This window comes from Palaemon carinicauda, chromosome 42 (genome assembly GCF_036898095.1).
Source record: "Palaemon carinicauda isolate YSFRI2023 chromosome 42, ASM3689809v2, whole genome shotgun sequence".
Taxonomy (NCBI): domain Eukaryota; kingdom Metazoa; phylum Arthropoda; class Malacostraca; order Decapoda; family Palaemonidae; genus Palaemon; species Palaemon carinicauda.
The window spans coordinates 47,588,868-47,606,329 of record NC_090766.1 but is presented as its reverse complement, the minus strand read 5'-3'; the positions used below and the strand labels follow the sequence as shown (position 1 = coordinate 47,606,329).

General features: G+C 32.9%; 1 long non-coding RNA gene across 1 annotated transcript in view; it reads left to right on the top strand.

Annotated features, from left to right (window-relative positions):
- LOC137633220 (uncharacterized) overlaps positions 1-17,462 on the top strand; it is a 528,138-nt gene that overhangs the window by 313,303 nt on the left and 197,373 nt on the right. The window contains exon 3 of the long non-coding RNA XR_011042162.1: positions 15,951-15,980. This is a non-coding gene — a long non-coding RNA (uncharacterized lncRNA). The remainder of the gene's footprint in view (positions 1-15,950; positions 15,981-17,462) is intronic.

The window sequence follows — 17,462 nt, the reverse complement described above, 5'->3', positions numbered from 1 at the left end:
TTTCTGTGTGACCAGTCAAAGGATCCAATAACACTCAATGGGCCGCTGGTGTCCTAACCATATCTAAAGAGTCTCTTCTACCCTTACCAAGAAGAAATTAGCCACTGAACAATTACATTGCTGTAGTTAACCCCCTTGAGCCAAGGATATTTGTTTGGTAACCTCAGCGTCTTCAGGTGTATGAGGACAGGAGAATGTGGATAGATCAGGCCAAACTATTCGGTATATGTGTAGGCAAAGGGAAAATGAGCCGTAATCAGTGATAGGGATCCAATGTAGTACTGCCTGGCCAGTCAGAGAACGTAATAACTCTCTAGCGGTAGAAATCTCCTAACAATTAAAGAGAAAATTATATCTCGTTACACTTCATGAGAAAATAATATCTTCTTGTTCTTCTTGAGGTAATAAAGCTTCGCAATACTTCCAAAGAAAATAATGTCTCGTGGCACTTCATGAGAAAATTAAGTGACATTTTTAATTAGAAAATTAAACGTTCCTACACTTGGTGATAGAATGAAGTTTTCCTTCACCTCACGACAAGATTACCGAGTAATTAAAAGCATAGATTCAATTATAAGAAAGGCTTGTCTAATCTAATTAAAAAGACATGTCTTTTTACATACAGATATTTCTCTGGTTAGTCTGCCAAGCGTGAAGTAAAAATCGGTAAAAGATTTATGAATAACATGTGAAAAGTAATTATATATGTATCGATACATATAATTGATAGTATTTATTTTATGTACATATATATATATATATATATATATATATATATATATATATATATATATATATATATATATATATATATATACATGAATTTAATAAATTTGTTAATCACACACACACACTCACACACACACACACACACACACACACACACACATATATATATATATATATATATATATATATATATATATATATATATATATATATATGCGCATGTGTCTTTGTGTTTATGCTTTTGTATACATGCTAGACATTGTACAAAATTTGAAAAGCGCAGACTTAAGAAGATATATGAAGGAAGAAAAAAGATATACTCATACCCCTCGTAGTTGGCAACTTCATAAGGTTTTAATAAGACCAACACCAAGAAACTAAGACCAAGAAAATACTTAAAGACCTAAAGTCAACAAGAGCCGAAAAGACCTAAAGTAACACAAAAGCGGACATCTTAAGGAGCCGAGATCATAACCACTCTTCCAACATCAACCACTCCTGGACAAAAACTTGAAGAAGAGTAAATGGAGATTTGTAATTAAGATTGCTAAATGAAGAATAAAGAAAGGAGATGAGTGTCTGGGAGAGAGAGAGAGTGGGGAGGGAGAGGCAGAGAGATCGTCTGTGAAAGACTCTCACTTTATTTTTATCCCCATCAAGAAGCATTGTAAGACGCCATTTTGTTACCCAGTGTAGCTCTCGAGTGTCAACAGACCCTTGAATAAACTGTTGAAGGTTTCTGAGGCGGAGATGAATAGGCGTCGAGTGCAGAGTCAAAGAAAACCTCTGTGTGGTTTCGCTCATGAATGCTCCCGACACTTGCGGTCTGAAGAAGGGGGAGAGAGAGAGAGAGAGAGAGAGAGAGAGAGAGAGAGAGAGAGAGAGAGAGAGAGAGAGATGAACATTCAAGGTTTCCTGTTACATGTGTTTTTATTTGAGAGAGAGAGAGAGAGAGAGAGAGAGAGAGAGAGAGAGAGATATGAACATTCAAGGTTTTCTGTTACATGTGTTTTTATTTGAGAGAGAGAGAGAGAGAGAGAGAGAGAGAGAGAGAGAGAGAGTTCCTGAACTGGCCCACCATAAAAAAGTATTAATATTAATAAATTTTTTTCACGTGATTTTATTGTTAAAAGACAAATTTTCTTTCATGTCGGGTAACCCTATAAAAATGATCAAACCAGGATCTCTCTCTCTCTCTCTCTCTCTCTCTCTCTCTCTCTCTCTCTCTCTCTCTGTATAGCACTGTAAAGAAGAAGGTCCTATGTGGTACTGACTACAGGTCCTCTTCACCCGAGGAAGCTTAGCCCAATCTCTACAAATTTTCTTTATCCCTCAAAGCTTCTCTGAGTTATCTTGCAGAGTTCTCTTGATCCCTTTTATGGCATGTTTTTTTTTTCCTTTTTTTATTTCTCATTTTGAAAGGATAATCTGCTTACTCTTTCTTTTGGGCAAACCATATAGGGAAACACATTATATTTCTTGCCAACTGTTTTTTTTTTTTTTTTTTTTTTTTTTTTTTTGTGTACAACAAACTACTGTATTTTTTCATATTTAGTTTTCGAAATGACAGTTCCATTATTATTATATATATATATAAATATATATATATATATATATATATATATATATAATATACATATATATATATATATATATATGTATATATATATGTATATATATATATAATATTATATATATATATATATGTATATATATATATATAAATTATATATATATATATATATATATGTATATATATATGTATATATATATATATTTATATATATATTTATATATATATATATATATATACATATATATATATATATATATATATACTGTATATATGTAAACCATGCCTAGTGTTTATACACATACATAAGTACTGTATATGTGTTTATAATTTCAACAAGTTAAGTTGATTATAGTGTGAATAGTTATTATTTTATTATGGCTCCTTAGATGTAGAAATATCAATGTTAACGGAAATATACATATAACAGAAGGGTACAAATAGCTTCTTAATTATTAATTCGAAGATGTAAAGAATTTTGTCTGGGGCTCCTCCCTTAAAATGGGAAACTTCAACTTGTAACCAGTCTGTAGCTAGTCCAAGTTATTCTCTCTCTCTCTCTCTCTCTCTCTCTCTCTCTCTCTCTCTCTCTCTCCAAATGGTAGATGTCGACCCTCGGGGGTTACTGGATGCCTGGGGATCAAAAAGGGGTCCATAAAACCGCGAGTTGAATAAGAAAGGAAGTAATACAATAAAATCAAACGTATAGAAGAAGAGCCCAAACCTAGATTTTTTTTTTTTGGGGGGGGGGGGCAGTTGGCTAGGTACGTGACTTGGGACTAGAATTCTGAAATCTCTTAGTTGCTCGTCATCAAGCACATCATTTCCATTTATTAAGTTAAACAATCCAATGAAAGGGTTTCCTAATGTCTTTATAATGGAGTTATTCATATCTATAAGATTGAATATTGAATAACAAAATGCAAGAATTCTTTTAGTGTAATCGAGTAAAAAATAAAATGAAAATAAAACAGAGTGAATGGTTTTCTTCCATTAAAACCAAAATAGTTAATATTGATATTATATAATTTATTCAATAAACTATCTGCTTTTAAAATTAGGTACCTAGGGGTACACGAGAAATACAGGACTTTAGGGGGTCTATGGTAAAAGGTTTACGGACCGTTTGGTGTAGACGATGTCAAAATTTGGTAAGTAGCAAAAACTCGCTATTTAAGAACTTCGACCTAATAATAAAATAAAAAAAAAATTGAATTATAAGCAACGTTAGTAATTGGATTTCAACTGAAATTATTCCATGCAGCTAAAACTATTTGATGGTGGTCTGTTTTGCCAAAGCTCTCTTGCATCAGGACAGGCCCAGAGTCTACACAGGCCAACGAAAGAGTGGAAGAAGCCGGGTGTGGACCTCCTTAATGGAAAACCAACAAAAATAATGATTTAATGGTCTCTGTACAGGACAAGTTCCGCTTGAATGTATACTTTGTAACTATTTATTTCCAAAAAACAAATATATATTATCTCCCCTTTATGATAAAGAGCACACACACATTCAAACAAACACGCACGCACGCACACACATACACACACACACACACACACACATAGGGGTAGGAGTAGCCATACCCTTGTCAGAGGAGCTACCCCAAGTGGTAGTCAGGAAAGGGCGAGAAGGTGGGAATGGTTTAATCAATCTGTATGTATATTTATCTAAAAAATTTAGCCAGGCCGCATACACTAGTTATAAATATTATTCACCAAAATAATGATAAAAGGCAATACGAATATTACTTGGATATGATTTTGGATTAGTTATCGTGTTAGAATTTATTTTGAAATTAGAGATATAAAGTAGAGGTAATTAAATACTTCACCCTGCAAAAGATACCTTCCTTGGAACGCAAATATACTTTCAGAAGACCAGATAGGTCCAAATAGTCACTGAGATCTAGAGAAAAATCAAAATATTCATATTTGTTTTTTAATGATGTTGTGGCTGTTAGATAATTTATTGTAAAAGAAAACTAAATCCCCAAACCCTAGACACCAGTGTACTTACCAAAGTTGTCCAAAAATGAGATAAAATGTTTTAAAGTAAACTAAGAATAATAGGAGTGAACACAGTTTATAAGAAAACTTTGCCGAAGTACATTTGAATAACTTCAACAGCATTTGGGTATGAATAAAATATACTGTGTATAATCCGAAGGTCCAGCAATCCTGGTAGAATTCCATTGAGGAAAGAGCCGTGTTTGGTTCTCAATACTTTATTTTCTTCTTTAATTTGTAATGTTCTTCTCTTGATTAAGAACTTGACCATTTTGCACATTTGTTTACTATATAAGCAGTAATAGCAATAACAACGTGGTATTATGTAAGTCAGTTTATTTGCTGCTGTTCTTTGGTTATTAAAACCATACCTATGTACCAACCGTGTGTCACACGATCGTACATAGTAACGACATTTCATTTTGTGTATATATTATGCTTGTATCTTCGCTCTCCCTTCGCACTAAAAAGAACATGAAATAACATGTATGTTTTTCTCACCGTTAACTGTTAACCGATGCGGTGTCGGTTTAATCAGGAAATTTCCTGTTGCATTGAGTTTTTGTATATAAAGGAGAGTGTTCTATAATGAAGTTACTCAGTTGCTTTCATCCTGCCTTTGAGTCACAACCTTCTCTCGGCTCGTCATACCTACCACATGAAAAAGGGAAGATACTACTTACAAAACGAAAAATCTTTAATGAAATTTAAGTATTGATTTGCTATCCAATTAAAAGAAATTATATTGCTACAGAATATTATCCAACAGTAACTGCCTCTTCAAATAAAAAAATAGCTTGAAAATATATTTCAAAGACGAATGATGAAATACATTTAAACTCACTCTCTCTCTCTCTCTCTCTCTCTCTCTCTCTCTCTCTCTCTCTCTCCAAGGTTACTTAATCACCCCGGAAACAGAGACTGTTCCTTTTTTTAGGGGATTTGACAAGTATTCCGGAGATTACCTACACCAGAGTAATCTTCTTATCTATTTTTGGTGCCCCCTTTGGGACCCCTTTATTTTGCCACGTTCAAATTTTGCTACAGCACCGCAGGGCATTTTGTATTTAGTATAGAATCATTCAGGTGCGTAATCACCTTAGCACAGAATTGCTTTACGATAGAATCACCCTGTTATCATATCTTCTTTATTCAGCATCCCTTTATTACAGAATTATATTAGTTCACAATTACGTATTTGCTCTCTGGTCAGTTGGAGCACATATCATTGTTATAATAAAAGGAAATATAAACAAATATTTAAAATCTGGAGGGATATTATATATATATATATATATATATATGTATATATATATACATATATATATATATATATATATATCAGTATATATATATATATATATATAGATATGTATGTATATATATATATATATATATGTATGTATATATGCTTGTAAATATGTATATGTATATATTTCTATGTGTGTATATATGTATGAATGTGTAAGTATATACAGTATATGCGTGGGTGTATGTATGATTTTATATATATATATGTATATATATATACAGTATCCACACATATATGTGTGCATGTGTTTATGTGTTCCTTTCTGAATAAGGATAACTTGACGTGATGGAACAGTTTGCATTTCGACATCGTCAGCAAAGCTTTACTAGTCAGGGCCACTCATAATAGGTTGGTATGTCGATAGCGATCAGAGAGAAACGGGCCAAATCCAAGAAATGAATTGATATCTCTGAGGCCTTTGTCCTACAATGGACTAGAAACGGCTGTATTTGTCGCTGTTGTTGTGTGTATATATAATACATACATAATATCATGTCATATTAGGTAAAGTAGCAAATTAATGCAAATATTGTCGTTTAGCTGCAGCCATCTTGACCAGTACTTAAATTGAATAAAGAATTTGCATTAAATTACTTTGTAAAGTACACAGATTGATATAAAAATATGATGTAGAAAAAATTATTAAACCAATAGGAATAAAGAACAAATAATTAAAAGTCCAAAAGAAATATTAGATGAGAACTATATTCTAGTATACAATATAAATAAACTTTTAAAATGAAAAAAAAAGAAGTTATTAACAATACTATAGTTATTTACAATACTATAGTTATTTACACATAACAAACGTTTTTCTCATTCATATATTGACATATAAATAGAATGTTAAAATGTTTGGCACCATAAATGTGAGCACCACATGCGGGAATCAAGCGTGACCACTGTGAGAACTCGGCGCGAACATTGCTGACTGTGGGCGTCAATACTAAACATATGAATAAATTAGTGCCTTATACTTAACCTATGAGTGAGCAAGTAGTGTCATATACTTAACCTATGAGTTAACAAGTAGTGCCAGATACTTAACCTATGTGTGAGCAAGTAGTGCCATATACTTAACTTATGTGTAAACAAGTAGTGCCATATACTTAACCTATGAGTAAACAAGTAGTGCCATATACTTAACCTATGAGTAAACAAGTAGTGCCATATACTTAACCTATGAGTGAGCAAGTAGTGCCAGATACTTAACCTATGTGTGAGCAAGTAGTGCCATATACTTAACTTATGTGTAAACAAGTAGTGCCATATACTTAACCTATGAGTAAACAAGTAGTGCCATATACTTAACCTATGAGTAAACAAGTAGTGCCATATACTTAACCTATGAGTGAGCAAGTAGTGTCATATACTTAACCTATGAGTTAACAAGTAGTGCCAGATACTTAACCTATGTGTGAGCAAGTAATGCCATATACTTAACTTATGTGTAAACAAGTAGTGCCATATACTTAACCTATGAGTAAACAAGTAGTGCCATATACTTAACCTATGAGTAAACAAGTAGTGCCATATACTTAACCTATGAGTGAGCAAGTAGTGTCATATACTTAACCTATGAGTTAACAAGTAGTGCCAGATACTTAACCTATGTGTGAGCAAGTAGTGCCATATACTTAACTTATGTGTAAACAAGTAGTGCCATATACTTAACCTATGAGTAAACAAGTAGTGCCATATACTTAACCTATGAGTAAACAAGTAGTGCCATATACTTAATCTATGAGTGAGCAAGTAGTGTCATATACTTAACCTATGAGTGAGCAAGTAGTGCCATATACTTAACCTATGAGTGAGCAAGTAGTGCCATATACTTAACCTATGAGTGAGCAAGTAGTGCCATATACTTAACTTATGAGCAAACAAGTAGTGCCATATACTTAACCTATGAGTAAACAAGTAGTGCCATATACTTAACCTATGAGTAAACAAGTAGTGCCATTTACTTAACCTATGAGTGAGCAAGTAGTGCCATATAGTTAACTTATGAGTAAACAAGTAGTGCCATATACTTGACCTATGAGTGAGCAAGTTGTGCCATATACTTAACTTATGAGTAAACAAGTAGTGCCATATACTTAACCTATGAGTAAACAAGTAGTGCCATATACTTAACCTATGAGTAAACAAGTAGTGCCATATACTTAACTTATGAGTAAACAAGTAGTGCCATATACTTAACCTATGAGTAAACAAGTAGCGCCATATCCTTAACCGATGAGTAAACAAGTAGTGCCCTATACTTAACCTATGAGTAAACAAGTAGTGGCATATACTGAGCCTATGAGTAAGCAAGTAGTGCCATATACTTAACCTATGAGTAAACAAGTAGTGCCATATACTTAACCTATAAGTAAACAAGTAGTGCCATATATTCAACCTATGAGTAAACAAGTAGTGGCATATACTTAGCCTATGAGTAAGCAAGTAGTGCCATATACTTAACCTATGAGTAAACAAGTAGTGCCATATACTTAACCTATAAGTAAACAAGTAGTGCCATATATTCAACCTATGAGTAAACAAGTAGTGGCATATACTTAGCCTATGAGTAAGCAAGTAGTGCCATATACTCAACCTATGAGTAAATAGTGCTTAATTTATGCGTGTACAGTGTACGAACATGGCGCAAACAATGCTTCACACTACGACACATCACGCATTGCCACGACGTATTGTGCGAATTGCGATAATAAAAATCGTGCAAGTGGGAAGGTTTTGTAACTAGTAATGTATTTATTATATTTTGCATTATTGTAATCTATGAAAATTTCCTCTCCATAGTATTATTTCATTGTTCTGTTCATTATTGCTATAAAGACCTTTTTATTATAATTGTTCGACATTTAATGGAAATCCATTGTTATCACCATGCCCATAAACGATCCATTTATACAATCGAATTAATCAAAGGACTGATTATTATATACAATTAGAGTCCTATTTATGGCATAGCTGACTTTCATGCAAGATCAGACTTCCTATAATTGATTTCTTGAGAAAAGTAGATTAATTTATACCAATAATTTCAAGATGCAATTAAATTCTTTTATTTACCTGAATTTTGTACACAGTTAGTCCTGTATAATACCCATGTCTACTTTCAGTTAAAATGATTATAAAAAAAAAACAATAAAATTTCATATGTAATTAGAATCTTTTTAATGATTATTTTTATATACAATTAAAAGAATTCATATGATTTACTTCTGTATTGTGCAATCGAAATAAATTATTTCACTTTAACAAAATACAATAAATCCACCTATGAAACTTTCATAAAAGCAAAGATGATCAATTTAACCCAATTCTGCCGAAGGAAAAATTGAATCCACGAAACCTTATCAGCTTATTCATAACATAACAAGAGCGTGAGATCGCAACCTGGAGCCTGGGACATGTAGAATAATCATTTGGATAATTCTAATTGAATTTCGAATCCCTTCAGGTAATTAGGGAATAGTATTTGTAACGAAGTCATTAGTAATTTGTGCCGGCAATGACGTGTAATCAACGGACACGCATCTGACCCAGCCCCCCAAGGGCCGCCCCCCACCCACCTCGGTTGTGGAACCTTTCTATAACGGTATCACATTTCAAGTGTTATAACGGATTACTGCTATTCATTAAGTAATAATATCTGTATGAATTACAATAACTATGGAGGTATATATCACTGACGTTCTTTTTAGACATTGATACGGTAGTAAGTGTCTAATGTAATGGAATTAATAACCCGCATATTGTTTTCTATTCAGTATCCTAATGGATGTACAAAACAAACTTATAATGAAATCAAAGTAAAGGTGGTGAATTTCCCAATCTCCTTTAGGTTTGTTAGATGAAAATGTCTGGAAATGATTTGATTTCCATGTTGAAAGAAGCTTCTCTGAATAAACTACACTTTGATTAAAGTAAATGCTTTATGCAAAGAACAGTAATTAAGCGGCCAACTAAAATACTATAGTAAAGTCCTGGAGAAAACACGAAGAAAGGAAAGCAGATGAGACATACCTAATCAGGAAGATATCTGTCAAGAGCTTTGGCCTACTTGAACGAAGAAAGTTTTAAAAAGTTATGGAAATCAGAAGCAGTTGCAGAATTCCAAGGTGGTAAGAGGACGGAACGTAGCTGCAGATGATGCATGTTTTCCGAGGAAGGATTTAGACATATTGAAAGCAAGGTCTATAAAAGTTTCAGAATTTGACTTCATCAAATCCAACAACTGATGATAGGATTCCTGGTTCACCTTTGGCTTGGCCAGGATTAATAATCCTGGGCTTGGCGGGACTGACGTCACTAACCGAGACCTTTGATTTATAATCTGCTCACCGGCTGACCTTACATATATAGACCTTGATTTAAAGGACCTTCGATTTAGGTTGTAGGGTGTTCCGAAGTAGGCTGATTGGGAGGGAAACTCTTCCCTTAAAATCAACAAGACAGGTAGCGAAGAAGAAATTTATCAGGTGTTACACTATAAGGGTCAATTACCCGTCGATATGAGAGAGAGAGAGAGAGAGAGAGAGAGAGAGAGAGAGAGAGAGATGCCATATAGCGGCTGAGGGAATAAGGCCCGAAACGACTGTTAAAATATTCAAATTCACTCCTTCTGATCCAGCGTTTTCCAGATGGGAGAGAAAAAAATCGTGGAGAAAATAAAACGAAGTAATATTTCCTAGGATGAATAAGGCCATGAGAAAGTACTTAATGTCAGTTTTTTTATATCCTATTTAATATAGATATATCATAAACTTCAGATTAATCATACTTTAAAGTTATCGTAAAAGGAGTTATGATATGTTAAACTATGGATTGAAATCTTAGCTGAACTGTTTTTTAACTAGAAATAAAAAAAAAGAATTAATCGGACCATTTTAGGGAAATTTGATCAATCAGTCTAACCAAATTCAACATTACACCATTCTTATACTGGGGAAACTGATTGGCAGTTTATTGACGAATCAAGGATCAACTGCACATGCGAGAAAGTTCCAAAGTTGTCAGGTAATTCTTACATATTGATTTTTTTTTATTTCATAATGAATAAAAGTTTAAAACCATAGAGACTGAGGTTTCAAGTTATGTGACGTAAAGCTTGGTTAAAAGATTATATATTGCATAAAGCAATTTAGTAAGATACAGGTACAGTAGTACATAATTGTTGGAGTTTAATTCGTTGTGTGAGCAAGCTAACAATCTGAACTGCTCGTAAACTAAAACAATTTCCCCATTGATGCCTTCTACATATCCACTAATTTTTAAAGGCTTGTGATGTAAATGATTGAATTATATATAACCCCTAACATCAGAAATGAATACGCTTCATTAATTCACAATTAGGAAATAGAAATATTGACAGATTAACGTGTACTTTACCTTTGAGGATAGTCGTTGCTGGTGTGAGGATGGCTAGAGAGGAGGGGTTTACTGCATGGAGGGAGACTCTTCCCCCATGATATCTAACTCTTGAATGACCTTTACCATCATTAACTGAATCACTGGTGATCTTTATTTCCATTCTTAAGTTCAATTTTGACAAGGAACTTATCTGGCATGAGCCTTTGACGTAACATTGTCGGAAAATAGATTCACTGCTCGGAATGCAGAAGCTTTATCTGGTTGATGTGTTTCTAAAAACATTTTTTTAGCCACATACTTTGTTCGTGCTTCGTAGTTATTTCTTTTTCACTTCTCCGGTAATCTTTTCTTCTTCTTCTTGACGTTCTTCTTAATCATCTTTGGGGCTTTTCTTACGATACTGTTAACTTTCTATTACAATTAAAAATCTTTTTATGATGAACAATGGCGGTAACCAAAAAAAAAAAAAAATATTGAAGATGAGTTCAACAGTTTATACAGTGAAGAGTTAGGTTATGAAGGGGGGGGGGGGGGGGAGGAGGTGGGCAATGCAAACAAAATAGGGTAAAAAGCTAGTGAGTAATGTGGGTATAGGGTATGCGTATCTGTATTGTGTGACTGATTTATTCCTATATGTAATGGGTATGCGTATCTGTATTGTGTGACTGATTTATTCCTATAGGTAACGGGTATGCGTATCTGTATTGTGTGACTGATTTATTCCTATAGGTAACGGGTATGCTTATCTGTATTGTGTGACTGATTTATTCCTATAGGTAACGGGTATGCGTATCTGTATTGTGTGACTGATTTCTGCGCATAGGTAGCCTACCAGTCTCTTTAGTATTTGTCCGTAGAAAATGTACATATGGAGAAAAATTGTTCGCAGACCAATGTGATGATCGCAAATCGATAGGAATTTGTATCTTCGCCATTTTGCTCGTATTGAAGTTATTCGTAAACCGACATTTTACTTATATTATAATTTCTCATCAATCAATGAATTTCGAAATATTCTCATTTGCAGTCTGGAGTTTTGTAAAGTTTACAGCATTGTAAGAAACATTCATATACTATATATCACATATTAAAGTAATTGATTCTATCAGCTTTATTCAAAATTCTCATAGTATGTAAAGCTTGAAGCTTCGGAGCGCAAAATAGATTGTGTTGACAAAGTTGCATCCGGTGTGCGATAAATCATGAAATTTTTGTCCGTCCTATATAGTGTTTGAAGTAGTTAGTTTCGTATATTAGATTATAATTGATGGTAAACTCGACTTTAGCGGAAAGCTTTTGCTTATTCACAGAGAAACGGTTCATTAAATGTTAATTAACTTGGCTTATGTAATCATACGGCCAATCACCCATCTAGCTTGATTCTGAAAAAGTGCGTTTAGAATTATTACAATCCGAGAGAGAGAGAGAGAGAGAGAGAGAGAGAGAGAGAGAGAGAGGGGGGATTATAATGTTCTTAGTATTTCTTAAAATTGAATATTTTCCCTTATGTGAAAATTATTTAAAAACGCGAGTAAGGTTAGCCTTAATATATTCTTCTGCTTCTCAAGACAAAATTAAGACTGAATTTCTCATAAATGGTGGTCAGGTCATCCACCATTCTTATAGCATCTTATATATATAAAAGTTTAGCAATACGGTGATACAGACATAGTGTCGGAACATCTGCATCATAGGAAATTTATAATTTCTTATAGTGGAATATCTCCTTAAACCACTTTAATATTTTACAGTGAAAAATTAAAAGAAATTAAAAATGTAAAATAAAGTTAAAAGGGTAGAAGTAAAAAAGGAAATGTTGAAAAAAGTAAATGGGTAAGAAGATTAAAAAAGGAAAAAAGGTGAAAAATATTCAAGTGTTGATATTTTACGGTAAAAAAATTAAAAAGTGAAAAAGGTAAAAAGGCTAACAAGGTACACGTAAAAAAGGAAAGGTTAAAGAAATAAATGGGTAAAAGATTGAAAAAAAGGGGAAAAGGTAAAAAAAAAACTTTTCAAGAGTAAATATTTTACGGGAAAAAAATTGAAAAGTGAGAAAGGTAAAAAAGATATAAAAGTATAAGTAAAAAAGGAAAATTTAAAAAAAGTAAATGATTAAAAGATTAAAAAAGGGAAAAGATCCAAAAAAACATTTTAGAATTGAAAAATTAAGCTCTGAAATATGCTAACAATCACGGAGATCTATTTTTGCATGACGGATAGAGGAGATCGCTCCGATGAATAAGTGTTAATCTCTCTCGAAAGCTTTGTCCTGCGTCTCCTCCATTAAGCGTAAAAGCATTGGATCATATTTTCATTTTTTTTTGTGTCCAATAAAGTCTCTTGCTTACACTAGGCTTAGGTTCGAGGCTAATCTACAAGAAGGCTGTGCCCCTTTTTACCCCTTTCCATGCTATGAGAATCATCCGATCAGTCATAATGGATTTTAGGATTACAGCAGGCAAGGTTACAAAATGAAAGGGGAATACAGTGCTCGTGTAATCGACCCTACCGGATTTTTATTTATTTATTTATTTGTTTATTTTATTTTATTTTATTTTTTTTTCCAAAGAAAAACGTTTGTAACAACGATAGGAATACTGTTATAAAATCTGTGTCAAGTAAATAGGTTAATAAATTTATATAGGTAGAGGAATAATATTTTTGTCAAAGAAAAACGTTTGTAACAATGATACAGATGCTGTTATAAAATCCGTGTCAAGTAAATAGATTAATAAATTTGTATAGGTAGAGCAATAATATTTTTGTCAAAATAAAAAAAAAAAAAAAAAAAAAAAAAAACGGCGTCAATGACCTTTGATGTCAGGATGCCAGACAACTTCAAATCAATCAATCAATCAAAGAAAGACGTTTGTAACAATGATACAGATACTGTTATAAAGTCTGCGGCAAGGAAATATAAATATATAAATAGATGGATAAGCAAGATGTGAACATTATTTTGGTCAGTTAAGGAGTAATCAAAAGATTTGCAAGATTATATTGCTGTTTATGTATTGTAGCCAAAGGATTAGAAACAGCAGTGGCTACTTTCCTTTTGGTAAGGGTAAAAGAGAGACTTTAGCTATGTTAAGCCGCTCTTCTCGTAGAAGGACACTCAAAAACCGAATCATTGTTCTCTAGCTTTGGGTTATGCCATATCCTCTGTATCATGGTATTTCACTTTCCTGGGGTAGAGTTCTCTTGCTTGGGGGTAAAAGAGACTTTAGCTATGTTAAGCCGCTCTTCTAGGAGAAGGATACCACAAAACCAAACCATTGTTCTCTAGCTTTGGGTTATGCCATAGCCTCTGTAACATGGTCTTTCACTTTCTTGGGGTAGAGTTCTCTTGTTTGGGGGTATACTCGGTCACACTATTCTATACATTTCCTTATTTCCTTTCCTCACTGGACTATTTTCCCTGTTGGAGCCATTAGGTTTATAGCATCTTGTATTTCCAACTTGCGTTGTAGCTAAGCGAGTAGTAATGATAATAATTGTATGTCAGCTTAAATGGTTTAATAGTCCCAAATAGCGTCACGGATATAAAAAAAAAAAAAAAAAAAAAAACCGAAAGATAACTTATAATTAGAATAATGGCATTAATATATCAAGACGAGTAAAACATATCCCCAGGTGAAACTTCAAGAAAACTAAATTAAACCTCCTTTTTTTTACGGTGACTCACTCAAAGAACAATAAATACCTTATATATATATATATATATGTGTGTGTGTGTGTGTGTGTATATAGATATATATATATATATATATAGAGAGAGAGAGAGAGAGAGAGAGAGAGAGAGAGAGCTGTCAGCAATAGCAGTCGTTTCAGAATTTTATATATATATATATATATGTGTGTGTGTGTGTGTGTGTATGCATGCATATATATATATATATACATATGTATATATATAAATATATATATATATATATATATGCATATATATACAGTATATATACATAAATATATATATATATATATATATATACACATAAATAAATATACACACACACACGCACACACACACATATATATATATATATATATATATGCATGCCATGAAAGTTATATTTTTCATATGATTAATCCCCTCCCTCATAAACTTAAGTCGTAAAAGAAACCCCGCTCATGAAACGAGTGATGAATTACAAACCATCATAACGTAGAGTACTTTAGCTTTAATGAAATATAGTGACCACCGCGTCATTCTTGAAATAAACTTGATTAAGTACGGTAAGGTAATAGAGTAATTGTGTTTATGTAGTCAGTAATTTATCCATTTGCAGTAAGAAAACAGGAAGATCTTTAAGACCTATTTGATAACAGTAATTTCGTATGTTGTAAGGACTAAAACAGGATATTTGTTTATTCTGTTGATGAAATAGTTTTTGATTTGATGAAGAAAGTCGATAAATTTAATTATATTGGTAATGTTTATAGTTATGTCATCTTAAAACTATAAATTTTATATCATAATAGTAAACTGAATTCAAATATTCAGTTTGAAGGATTAGGGTGAAATTTTTGACCCGTAATTAGGATTCTATAAAGTATAATTTAGAAAGAAATATATAGAAAAGTTTCATTGTTAGAGAAAAACACGCAGATTAGTAACATTAGATTTGACTATCGATATAAAGATTCACCAATAATGATAAAATATTTATTATAGAAACGAAACTAAGCTGATTCTCCTAGAGGGCTAGATTTAATATTTTTTAAAAAAATTTTTTTAAAAGAGATAAAGGATAAATAAAACAAACGAAATTACTTACAATTAAACTGAACTATGTGGCTTAAAGTGGAGCTGTAGAAGCAAATTGAAATATCTGATTTAAGAAAACTGATTTTATGGCGTTGTCAAACTGAAAAAAAAAGCTTAAGTTCGTCCTTCCAAGTACTGGTCTTGTGTACTCTAATTGCTCCTTTCACTTTTTACAGATTGCCAGGACTTCTAACCACAGATTAAAGGTAAGAAATTTTGAAAAATTTCTGTTCACGTAAGGTTAATTATTCCAGGTAAGCATTAGTACAAATTTCTCCACGCAATTATGGAAGAAATATGAAATTTTTGTACTTTTATTTTATAGCATTTTCTTCGGTGTCAGTTTATATCAAACACGAAACCTCTTTCTGAAGGCATTCGATGTCATGATGCCAGAGAAATCTAAATCAATCAGTCAGTCGTTCCAAGGGATTAAGGGAGAGGTCCCATTTCATCTCCAAAACAGGATTATTTCCAGTTACAGTTCAAGTTGCTGTACGAAAATAGATAATAAAAAAACTCTTATCTTCTAATTCCTCGATATGACGGTGTGCAACAAACTGGCCCAAAGCAATTCATTTTGACAGAGAACAAACTTCATTAAGAGCTCCAGTTAATGAGATTAGTTTTTTATAGGCAACAACATCATTGTGTGATTTGGCAAAACCGAATAACTTGATTAACTCGATTCAACAATTCATCTGGAAGTGACCCCGCTGTAATGAACGTAATGGTGATTCTTAATTGAATCAAATAAGCACACATGTACTTGGGTTACAAAGCAAAACAGTCAGAAGGTTTTTATAAGCAACCAAATGTCCCCTTGAGTCTTGTAATCCATAGAGGCATTCTTTTTAAACCTTTAAATATTGTTATTGGAAAACTATGAGAGAGAGAGAGAGAGAGAGAGAGAGAGAGAGAGAGAGAGAGAGATGAAATTCCTGCTGAAAAAAGTCCCACAAACATTGAGTATTTTACATTTATTTAAATAAATCAAAAATATCATTTGACCATAGATACATTTTTATTCATAGAAGAATCAAATTAAGAGATAAATCTATATTAGAAATATGAAAAACGGAAATAATATGCATCATTAGGAAAGCTCTGTTTAGCTTTCAGATCAGGTTCGAGTTCATTTCACTTGACTGAAGGAGAAAAAGCATGAGGAGTGTGTGCATTAAAAGCAAGTACTTTAATTAGTATCTGAATTGGGTTTGAATTCAACTGACTTCAACGAATACGAAGACAACCGCGAAAAGTTGATCGTCTTTTCGACCCTTACATTCCCATCGACTGAGATCTAACAGCTGATCTGAGATTTCGTTCTGGGGAGAAGATCCGACAGGAAAATGTTGCACAACCTGGAATAGCCTACCTAGGAGCAGGAAGGGTGGGGATAGGGAAAGGATTCAGGAAAAAGAAAGGAATGACGTTAGGTTGATTTAAAAAAAAAAAGGGAGGCCGGGAATAGAGCTGGAATAGAAGGGGTAGTATAAGCGAAAGTAGGAGAAAAGGGAAAGGAAAGAGTTGCGAAGGAAATTATGGCGAAAGAAGATTTAATTCTCGCTACATTCTTGTTCGAAATTCACAGTACATTTAAAGCAGAACAATATAAAAAAAAAAAATAAAAAAAATAAAAACTCGAAAGTAAAACCTACAAGTGAAGTAGGATTTTGGCCGAATTA